Source organism: Salvelinus sp. IW2-2015, linkage group LG20 (genome assembly GCF_002910315.2).
Source record: "Salvelinus sp. IW2-2015 linkage group LG20, ASM291031v2, whole genome shotgun sequence".
NCBI classification, from domain to species: domain Eukaryota; kingdom Metazoa; phylum Chordata; class Actinopteri; order Salmoniformes; family Salmonidae; genus Salvelinus; species Salvelinus sp. IW2-2015.
The window spans coordinates 71,605,253-71,616,577 of NC_036860.1; positions in this window are offsets into that span (position 1 = coordinate 71,605,253).

Genomic DNA, 11,325 nt, shown 5'->3' on the forward strand with positions numbered 1-11,325 from the left:
GGGGAGCATGGGGTCAGGACAGTGAAGCATGGGGCTGGAGAAGGGGTCAGGACAGGGAAGCATGGGGCTGGAGAAGGGGTCAGGACAGGGAAGTGGTCCCGTGTGGCTCAGTTGGTAGAGCATGGCGCTTGCAACGCCAGGGTTGTGGGTTCATTCCCCACGGGGGGACCAGGATGAATATGTATGAACATTCCAATTTGTAAGTCGCTCTGGATAAGAGCGTCTGCTAAATGACTTAAATGTAAAATGTAAATGGAAGCATGGGGCTGGAGAAGGGGCAGGACAGAGGACCCAGCTAGCCCAGTGGATCTGGGCCGATTCCGGCTAAGAGTCAGGGCACTCAGTAGCCTAGTGGCTAGAGTGTTGGACTAGCAACCAAAAGGTTGGAAGATCAAATCCCCAAGCTGACAAGGTAAAAATCTGTCATTCTGCACCTGAACAAGGCAGTTAACCCACTCTTCCTAGGCTGCCATTGAATATAAGAATTTGTTCTTAACTGACTTGCCTAGTTAAATAACGGTAAAATAAAATAAAAACAGGCCCTAATGTATTACTTGGGGCTCAGGCCGATTGGGGCTCCTCTCTGGCAGATGATTACACGGGCTGCTTTATATAATTAACATTTCATTATTTATTTGTCCATATTTTCCTCATTGTTTCTGTGATCAAAAAATACAATGAACATTTAAATGAAGTTCTTTAAGAGTCCTGTGTAGTATTTTAGTATTTTGATACATTGTGCAAGGCAACTGATAAGAATAAAAAACGTAGCATTCGTAACTTCGGTCTAAGACACTGCATCGCAGTGCACACTGCCTTTCTACAGTTGCTGGTTTGAGACCCGTGCCAGCCGCGACCGGGAAACCCATGAGGTGACGCAGAATTGGCCCAGCGTCGTCTGAGTTAGGGGAGGGTTTTGCCGGCCAAGATGTCGTTGTCCCATCGCGGTGTAGTGGCGTGCTAGGCGCATGCACGGTCACCAGGTGTATGGTGTTTCCTCAGACACATTTTTTTGTGTGGACAAATACATATAATTTGTATGTATAAAATGTATAATAGTAATATTGAAAATTACAAAAATCTGGTAATTTTGTATACATTTATTTAAATTTGCATCGGGGCGCTTCTGGGGGGATTCTGATAAGATGTCGGCTGAATTCGGGTAGATGGAAACGGCCCGATGTACTTGGGCCGATTCTGGGCAGTTATTCATTTTGATTCCGGGCCGAGTCCGACACCCGATTCCGGGCCGATTCAATCAGTTCCGGCCCCCCGGAAGAGGACCGCTTCTGGGCCGATTCCTCATTGCTAGCTGGGGAGCATGGGTCTGGGTGTAGGGGCAGGACAAGGGAGCATGGGGCTGGATATGGGACAGGACAGGGGAGCATGGGGACCAGGGTTGGGGTCAATTAAATATGAATTCCAGTCAATTCAGAAAGTAAACCAAGGGCTAGATTCAGTCTGTAGTGCGGAAGATCTGTGTTGTAGCGTGGTTGAAATTTAAAGGTCATTTCCGATTGAGCCAACATATGCAGCATTGATCGTGAATGCAGTATCCACGTACGCGGAAAATTGCCTTTAACGCTGATCTTCTGCGATACGGATTGAATCGAGCCCTAAATTCCAATTCTACATTTTCCTAATTGAAAAGCATAAAAGAGAATTGGAATAAGAATTTCAGTGTACTTCCTGAATTGAATGAGATTGAAATGGATTTGACCCCAACCCTGTCCTAAAGCAGGACAGCTGAGCATGGAGGGTCGTGTCTCCATATGTGGATGGGATGGAAGGAGAGCCCAGTAAGAGGGAATGTGTTTGTGTCACTGGATATACTGTGTCCAGATATATCCTACATGAGTGTTGTTGAGCAGTGGATAGGCTGCATTAGACAAATATCTACATAGAATCACCATAAACTGTAAACTAACATGATGAACAGCCATTTATCTTACGCATGTTTACTCGCTCCCCCTCTCCAAGACAGTGTATTGTGTCTCTCTCACTCTCTCTCTCTCTCTTGTGTTATTTCTCTCTCAAGGTTGAATTGACACTCACCCCCAAAGGGAACGAGAGACTTTACATTTGCTTGTCTACATTAACTGCCGCTGGGGTCTGCATATTCACGCATAAATACACACACGCGCGCGCACACGCACTGCTACTGTGTGCGTTAGAAGGAAAATGTGGGCGGGCAGTTGGATAATGAACATAAATTGAATGAAAATACTCCACAGTGAGTTGTGAGGGGGAAATAGTGATTGTCTCTCCAGTCGGGGAGGGAAGACTTCACAGAAGTGAAAGTGCTGGAGCATGAAGCCTATATACACAAAACAGACAAACACACCTAAAAACACAAAGAAAAACATTCAATGACAATAGAGATCCCTCCTGCAGCGCACAAATGTCGATGCACACTCGGTGTCACAAGTTCCCTCAACTTCCCTCTCTCTCCCGGCACCACGGTCCCAGCCTGGTGAACACCCCCATTCCTCCTTCGTTACACCCAGCTGTACATTTCGATGAAACATGGTGAAGCCCCAAAATTGCCCTCCCTGGAAGCCTGTGTTTCCGACATAAGGAAGTGGATGGCGGCAAATGTTCTACTTTTAAACAAAATAGAGATGCTTGTTCTACGTCCCAAGAAACAAAGAGATCTTCTGTTGAATCTGACAATTCATCTTGATGGTTGTACAGTCGTCTCAAATAAAACTGTGAAGGACCTCGGCGTTACTCTGGACCCTGATCTCTCTTTTGACAAACATATCAAGACTGTTTCAAGGACAGCTTTTTTCCATCTACGTAGCATTGCAAAAATCAGAAACTTTCTGTCCAAAAATTATGCAGAAAAATGTATCCATGCTTTTGTCACTTCTAGGTTAGTCTACTCTGCAATGCTCTACTTTCCGGCTACTTGGATAAAGCACTAAATAAACTTCAGTTAGTGCTAAACACGGCTGCTAGAATCTTGACTAGAACCAAAAAATTTGATCATATTACTCCAGTGCTAGCCTCTCTACACTGGCTTCCTGTTAAGGCAATGGCTGATTTCAAGGTTTTACTGATAACCTACAAAGCATTACATGGGCTTGCTCCTACCTATCTTTCCGATTTGGTCCTGCCGTACATACCTGCTACGGTCACAAGACGCAGGCCTCCTTACTGTCCCTAGAATTTCTAAGCAAACAGCTGGAGGCAGGTCTTTCTCCTATAGAGCTCAGTTTTTATGGAATGGTCTGCCTATCCATGTGAGAGACGCAGACTCGGTCTCGAAGTCTTTATTGAAGACTCATCTCTTCAGTGGGTCCTATGATTAAGTGTAGTCTGGCCCAGGAGTGTGAAGGTGAACGGAAATGCACTGGAGCAACGAACCGCCCTTGCTGTCTCTGCCTGGCCGGTTCCCCTCTCTCCACTTGGATTCTCTGCCTCTAACCCTATTACAGGGACTGAGTCACTGGCTTACTGGTGCTCTTCCATGCCATCCCTAGGAGGGGTGCGTCACTTGAGTGGGTTGAGTCACTGACGTGATCTTCGTGTCCGGGTTGGCCCCCCCCTTGAGTTGTGCCGTGGGGAAGATCTTTGTGGGCTATACTCGGCCTTGTCTCAGAATAGTAGTCGCTCTGGATAAGAGCGTCTGCTAAATGACTTAAATGTAATGTAAATGTAGGTTGGTGGTTGAAGGTATCCCTCTAGGGGTGTGGGGGCTGTGCTTTGGCAAAGTGGGTGGGGTTATATCCTGCCTGTTTGGCCCTGTCCGGGGTATCGTCGGACGGGGCCACAGTGTCTTCCGACCCCTCCTGTCTCAGCCTCCAGTATTTATGCTGCAGTAGTTTATGTGTCGGGGGGCTAGGGTTAGTCTGTTATATCTGGAGTATTTCTCCTGTCTTATCCGGTGTCCTGTGTGAATTTAAGTATGCTCTCTCTAATTCTCTCTTTTTCTCTCTCTTTCTTTCTCTCTCTTGGAGGACCTGAGCCCTAGGACCATGCCTCAGGACTACCTGGCCTGATGACTCCTTCCTGCCCCCAGTCCACTTGGCCGTGCTGCTGCTCCAGTTTCAACTGTTCACCGGACGTGCTACCTGTCCCAGACCTGCTGTTTTCAACTCTCTAGAGACAGCAGGAGTGGTAGAGATACTTTCAATGATCGGCTATGAAAAGCCAACTGACATTTACTCCCGAGGTGCTGACTTGTTGCACACTCGACAACCACTGTGATTATTATTATTTGACCTTGCTGGTCATCTATGAACATTTTAACATCTCGGCCATGTTCTGTTATAATCTCCACCCGGCACAGCCAGAAGAGGACTGGCCACCCCTCATAGCCTGGTTCCTCTAAGTTTCTTCCTAGGTTCTGGCCTTTCTAGGGAGTTTTTCCTAGCCACCGTGCTTCTACACCTGCATTGCTTGCTGTTTGGGGTTTTAGGCTGGGTTTCTGTACAACACTTTGTGACATCAGCTGATGTAGGAAGGGCTTTATAAATACATTTGATTTGATGAGCCTTCTCTTGCTCCTCCTCCTAATAGCCCTTATACACATTCCATGATCGAACGTTCTAAACACACTTCCTATCGGTTTGGCAATTTCCGGTCAATCTAGTTATCGACGAAATAACGTTACTACCACTATGTCGCAGTTTTTTACTAGGTGTCTTCAGGACTTGCCTCAAATTAATATTAATGATGTACATCGAATTGTTAAATCAGCCTCCGAGACTCTAGCTAGCAAGAATGAAAAGGGGTTCAAGATGTATATATGAAGCTACATAGACAACTATGAAGGTGAGTACCAAGTCAGTGACATATATAACGTTAGCTAGCTACAATCATTAGTTCGCTAATTTAACTATTAACTGTAGCTAGCTAGTTACTTCGTAAAAGGATGTAACGTTGACAGAATCTACCTGAGAATGTGTGTATTTTCGTTAGCTTGGTTAAGTTATGCTTGCTAGCTATATTTGCTAGCTAAAAATAATTGTTATTCATGTCTTCTACACAGTATCTAACAAAGATACATTGACAGGGGAGATCACCGTGAGGGCTGCCTGTCACAGGTCCACGAGGAAGAGTGAAAAGCCGCACAGCATGAGAGTAGGGAAAGGTTATAGATAGCTACTAGGGACCTTGTTAAACATCTCCTGTCAGACACTGTCATCATGGTCAAAATGTGTTGGAGACAGTGTCAACGTTTAATCTTATCAGTAGATAGATATTAATGATGGGTCCCAATCCCAATTTAGAATTTCCCACTTAACAGGTTATTTGGTAAAGATCTGTTGATGCAGTGTTTGGTAATTGTGTTACTGAGACACAATGTATTCCTGTATAGTTAAATGAGCCCCTAGTTAAGAAGACCAGACACTACTATGTTTGTTATTTATGGGCCGCATCATTCATGTTTCTCACTTCAGTCTTATCTTCACAGATGGTGTTTCAGCACTCCGTACCAGTGGTAGTGGTCCAAAGCCACTGCTCCTGTGTTGCAGGAAGTGCTCTGTGCAATCATCTGGTGGCTCTTCTTTACCAGACAGCGCACTACTCTCAACTAAACATTCCTGCTGCACCACCAGTTCACAGCTGCACAGACACAGAACAGCGTTGGCACAAGCCAAGAACACTTGTGAGTCTGTCAATATCAATAAAAAAATGCACCTGAAAAGTTTTCAGCCTATGTAACAGTAAATCCTTGTTAATTAGGGTGTGAAACCAGGTCCGGTTGATGGGATAGAGTTCAGTAAACCTACTAACTCGTGTGCTGATGGAATAAGGTAAGTTGGAGGTTCCTAGAATGGGAACATTTTAGAAAACATTTTCTTGTGATTGTTTTTGTATCCAGATGATAAGCCTAAACAGTGGCGTCTTTACGATGTAATGACAAATGTTTGGGACAAAGACTGGGGGGAAATATATAATCTATAAATTGGTATATTTTAATTATTTTATTTGAACTTTCGGGCTTGTGCTGTTTCTGGAAAAGTTACATGAGTCTTTGTGATAGTAATCTCTCCAACCTGATGTTATGGTTTTAAAATGTTTTGCAGAAGTTCTCTCTACAAAGCACTCAATGGATACATGCCTGACATGGACCTACTCCGAGTCTCAGAAACGTATGCCAGCTTTTCTCCACTTACTGCCCCTCTTGTGACAACAATGGAAATGTCAGCTGACGTGCCCCTGGTTGAGTCCGCCTTTGGGCCAGTGCAAGCCGGCAGTGTTCTGTCCTATCAGCTTCCACAGCCAAAGACCTGTGAAATTGTGAAGATTGCCGATGCCCCTTCTCCACCAATACTTCCATTAGATGGCTTCAGGCTTCCCAGTGTGCTTACGTCCTTAGCCATCAGGAGCAGTTCCACCTGAAGGCATTAGAGACAACCTACGAGATGTCATACAAAGTTGTCGTTTCCGAGAGATTTGCCATGTTCGGGGAGAGACCTCAGCTGACCACCTAGCTGAGCGGATGTTCAAGGGATCTGGTATGCAGACCATGGAGATGAAGAGGGGGCTTGCCATGGAGCCAGTGGCTGTACAGGAGTACTGCACACTGAAGAATGTTAACTTCTTTCCGTGTGTCTTCGTAGTGCACCCAGATGCTCCGTGGTTAGGATCCTCTCCAGATGGCATCATATTTGATCCCAGTGTAAGACCACACTTTGGACTCTTAGAGGTCAAGTGCCCAAATGTGCCAAGTTATGTTGACTGCCCTTACCTGAAGATACAGAATGGAGAGCTGAAGTTGAAGAGATCCCATGCTTACTACTGGCAGGTGCAAGGTCAAATCCTTCTCACAGGTTGTAGCTGGTGTGACCTTTGTCATCTGTGCACAGGAGGACATCCTAGTTGAAAGGATATATAAAGATCTACAGGTTTCAAAAACTATAAGAGAGAAGGTTGACCACTTTTATTTTTACCACTACTTGCAGAAGTGTCTATCTCGCACCTGAATGGATCCCCTGCATGGGTGCCAAGTTTAGTGGTTTTATGAAAAATAATTATTGTTATTGTGAAGAAATCTACAGTAGAATAGATTTGTTTAAAAAATGTATTTCAGCAAATGTTCAACAGTTCAGTTAATCAATTACACATCTCTGACATTGTATTCAATCTTGCATTCTGGCTATTCTGTGTTTACTTGATTTCTTTCCCCCGCCCCTGTTACTCATTGCCTAATTAAAGCCAATACAAGCTCCACACAAACTGATATTCACTACAACACAAATGATTGATACATGTCGTAGATAAACAAATTATTATTTTGCTGCTAGCAAATAAACACATGTACATTTACACTGGCTTAGCCCATGCTCTGGACCGGAACAAAGACAGCACAGTCCATTGGCAGCGCACCTTGTTCTTCATCCCCCTCAGTCRGAGCAGGAGGTTTCAGTCTTCTTTCCCAAACACCAGGTCTCTTTTGAATTGGCCAGTTCCACGCGAAGACAGTAGGAACAACACCTTTTTTTAGGTATACCCCCCAATTTTTCCCTCAACAAAGTCACTTTAGACAAAATGTGTACTACACACCTTTGTGTGTTTGGTGACAGTAAAGTTATCACGACGTACTGCCACCAACCACCTTTTTCTGAGCTCTACATCGACTGGGAAACGATGGAAGCTCACAATACCATTACATTTGGAAGAAACTGAACACAGAGGCACTGAACAATGTTCATTAGCACCTCCTTCGCGGGGCTGTAATTTAAACGTAGTCATTGCGAACTATTTCAGTCAGAAAAGCATCGGCGCTTGTAAGCTAATGATAAAAACAATAGCAGAACTCGCTCCAGAAGTCATCAACCCGGTCAGAAGTAAATTAGAACGTTGGAGGCGGTATAATGCATAGAGCCTATAAAAATCACACTGTTGGAGCTCGCCATGGGAGAGCCTGCCTCTCTTTTAGGCAAAATGTGACAATAACAGGAAATCAAAGGAGACATCCTTTGTCTTTGCCTTCCCTCTTCTCTCCCTTCCCTTCTCCCACTCATCACATCTCATTCTTCTTCTCTCCCTCCCCCCCTTCCCTTCTCCCACTTGTCACAACATCTCATTCTTCTACTCTCCCTTCATTCTTCTACTCTCCCTTCCGTCACAACATCTCATTATTTTCTCTCCCTTCCCTTCTCCCACTCGTCACAACATCTCATTCCTAAACCCATGCCAAATCTCCCTCAGGTTCATTCCTGTATCCACTCCAAACTTCCATGTCCTAATTGGCACTACCATATGGGGAGCTGGCGGTCGACTCCGTGTCTGATTGTACGCCCCAAATCAGAAACATGCAAAACACACACATTCCACACACACGAATATGCACAAACGCAGACACGTACACAAAGCCAGGCGGCCCTATACGCTCACTACGCATGTTGCGTAGGACCCTGCAAATTACGCAAGGGCCCCGCCTCCCCCTCGTGTCAAAGCGGGTGTCAATGTTTACAACTTTGATGAGAGGATGAAGCGGAACTATCCTTCTGGTCACGAAAAGGAAAAACAAAATGAGAGTGAATTGCGGGAAAAGCAATCAGGTAAACGTGTGTTCTCTCCTCTCCAAGTTTGATGTCAGCAAATAACAGTAACGTTAAGTTGATGTGCTAGCTTGCAGTGCATCTCTCTCTAGTCTGTCTGTCTTGCTAACCTAGCTGGGCAGTGCATCTCTTTGTCTGTCTGTATCTTGCTTGCTTTCCAGCCACTTCCAGGGCTGTGTTCTGTGACTTTGTGCCTGACAAAAGTGAGAGTTAATAAATAGTTGTATTTCAGTTTTATCAAACGCCAACGGGCAATGGTGTTTATTAACGGCAGCTCGGAAAAGATAACCGCGTCGCGCCTGAACATGAGTTGATATGCGCGTGCACAAAATGAAACTCACGCTTTCCAGCAGCAACCTCTGTGGGTACCAGTCCAGACCATATACGGGCGTGATGGCACTCCTCATAGGCGCACATCATTTTAAAACAAGACAATGATTATCTAGTCTCTCAGTCAAGGTTAAGTTACAACCCTGGACTAATAAAAGATGGAAATCAATGGATTTACATTGACTATTGATTTATATATTGAATTTGTAGATTGTAGATTAGCTGGGCATACTAGGCAATATGGATACACATCTCTCAGTAAATAATAACCATCAAGTATTCAGCCAAGCCGTAGTATAAAAAGTATTTTATATTTGAAAATGTATAAAAGGAAATCTGGGGGAGCCAGTTTGAATGGGCCTGATGCAGCTGATAAAATTAATAATAGTATTGTTATCTATAATTTACAGGTGCTATGCTTAAGTTTGTCAGTAGAGGAGATGTTGGATCATCAGCCAGTACAGGCACAGAATCAGTTGATCCACATCCAGCCTCAACCAGTACTAATACAGACCCAGTACAGCCGGCTTCAGCAAATACCAACACAGACCCAGTACTGGCAGCTTCAGCAAATACTAACACAGACCCAGTACTGGCAGCTTGAGCAAGTACTAACACAGACCCAGTACAGCTGGCTTCAGCAAGTACTAACACAGACCCAGGTGAAGTACAGGCAGCCTCAGCCAGTACTAGCACAACCAGAGGTGTACAGCCAGCATCAGATACAAGCAGCTCAGACCCTAATAGCACCGTTGCTGCTCCACCAAATGACCCAGCAGATTGTCCCCCAGTCTTAACAGACTTTATGAGGACTGAGTTAGTGCGCAGAGGTTCTTTCAAACCAGGACTGGATTTTTCTTACCCTAAAGACAAGTCTCGAAGGCGTTTACATTCAGGCTTATTACAGAGACAGCTGTCAAATGGGGAAAAGACTACCTGACTTTCATACTCAATCAAAAACAACACTGTGTATTGTTTTTGCTGAAAGCTCTTTTCTACAAAAGACTACAAAATAATAAAGGAAGGTGTGAATGACTGGTCAAATATAAACACCATTCTGAAACACCATGAGGGTAGTCCTGAACACACAAATAATATGACTGTGGAGAGTGGAGAGAACTTGATCTGCGCCTAAGTCGGGGACAGACTCTTGACCAGATACAAATTACAATTTTGGAGGATGAAAGAAAGAGATGGCGGGATGTCCTTACACATTTAATAAGTATCACCCAGTCTCTGGCTGACAGAAACCTAGCATTCAGGGGTTCATCAGACAAACTCTTCCAACCAGATAATGGAAACTTCCTAAAAGAGGTTGAATTACTGGCAAAATTTGACCCCGTTATGGAAAATCATCTCAGCAAAATTAAAGATGGAGACACATGCTCATTACCTTGGGAAGCGCACACGGAATGAGCTGATACAGATTGTGAGTGACCAGATTCTGTAGGCAATAGTGACTCAAGTAAGAGACTCAAAGTACTTCTCCATTATCTTGGACTGTACACCTGACATTAGTCACCAGGAGCACATGTCCATTATTCTGAGAAGCGTGGCTTTAAAAGGGAAAGCCAGAGATCAAGGAGCACTTCCTCGGCTTTGTGAATGTTGAGGTTACAACAGGCTTGAATCTGTCCACTTTCATCTTAGATAAGCTGAAGATTCCATTTGAAGATTGCAGAGGGCAAGCTTACTGTATGATAATGGGGCCAACATGAAGGGCAAGCACCAAGGAGTACAAGCCAGACTGCTCAAAAAGAATCCCAGAGCCGTGTTGGTCCCATGTGGAGCACATACTCTAAACCTTGTCATTGCAGATGCTGCCAAATCTTCAAAATATGCAGTTGTTTTTTTGGGGGCATTTGCAAAAGCTCTTCACCTTCTTTTCAGCTGGCACACAAAGATGGAGTGTTTTGAAGAAACACGTGAACATAACCGTGAAGTCATGGAGTGACAAGATGGGAGAGTAGGCTCCAAAGTGTTCATGCAATCAGGTATCACGCTTCTGAGGTTCGGGAGGCATTACTGGAAGCCAGACAGATGATCAACGATCCTGTGGCCAAAGTGGAGGCACAAGTGCTTGCAGAGGAAGTTTGGTCCTACCGCTTCTTGATTTGCTGTGTCGTATGGTGTGAGATACTGACAATGACAAACAAGGTGAACAAGCTCCTCCAATCCACCTCAATGCAGTTGGATATCACAGTGAATTTAATCGCAAATGCAAAGGCCTCCCTCGCTACATACAGGGAAACTGGATTCTCTGGAGCCCCAGACAACAGCCAAAGGCATCTGTGAAGAAATGAATGTGGAGGCTGTTCTGAAAGAGAGACCGAGAAACAGCAAGGGGCATTTCAGGTATGAGGCACCTAATGAAGCAGTGACTGACGCACTGAAAAACCTTGAAGTCAACTACTTCAACATTGTGGTCGACTCTGCTGTGACATCCATGGATGAGAGATTTGAAACACTCAACCAG